This window comes from Belonocnema kinseyi, chromosome 10 (assembly GCF_010883055.1).
Source record: "Belonocnema kinseyi isolate 2016_QV_RU_SX_M_011 chromosome 10, B_treatae_v1, whole genome shotgun sequence".
NCBI classification, from domain to species: domain Eukaryota; kingdom Metazoa; phylum Arthropoda; class Insecta; order Hymenoptera; family Cynipidae; genus Belonocnema; species Belonocnema kinseyi.
This window is the reverse complement of record NC_046666.1, coordinates 55944073-55944792: the sequence shown is the minus strand read 5'-3', so window position 1 is coordinate 55944792 and position 720 is coordinate 55944073.

The window sequence follows — 720 nt, the reverse complement described above, 5'->3', positions numbered from 1 at the left end:
ACATAAAAAAGTTGTCTAATGTAAAAAATAGTGCATAAAATCTTTAGAATGATTATTGAATTTTTCAGTTTTTATAATTTCTGGAATTTACAGAAAATTTAATTCACTTTTTTTTTTAATTATGATTATAACCAGACGATACATTACGTTTCAAACCTTTTCAAGTCTTGGTACGTAAAATTAAAGGTTAACAATTAGTCATTTTCTTAAGAAGTAGTCAGTCAGAGAATTTAAGGCACTATTTGTCTTCTCTATTAAAAAAAAATCAAATAATAAAAACCAATCAATTTCACACTGAAATTAGAAACAGAAACCATTAAATCACTAATATTTCAGCTAGGTAAATTTATTTATTTTCTTCTTATATGCGTTAAAATTGCAATTGCTATATTCTTAAATTATTTGATTGGTAACTATAACTATTAAATTTTTATATATAAATTGTAGAGTGTGTTTCAAAAATTTTAAACAATACGTGGATGTTTGAAGAGTTTGAACAACCAATTGCGAAACCTTTTAAGCATTTTGAAAGGTTTCAAAATTATAAAAAAAGATTTTATTAAGATTCCTAGAAAAACAAAAAGTGACTTTTATTTTTTCAAATTAATTATACCGGAATACCAGGTGTATCCATATGAAACCGGTATTTTTTCAAGAAAAAAACACATTTATTTCAAGAGAATGATAACAAATATTTTATTCAAAGTATGCGCCCTCGCT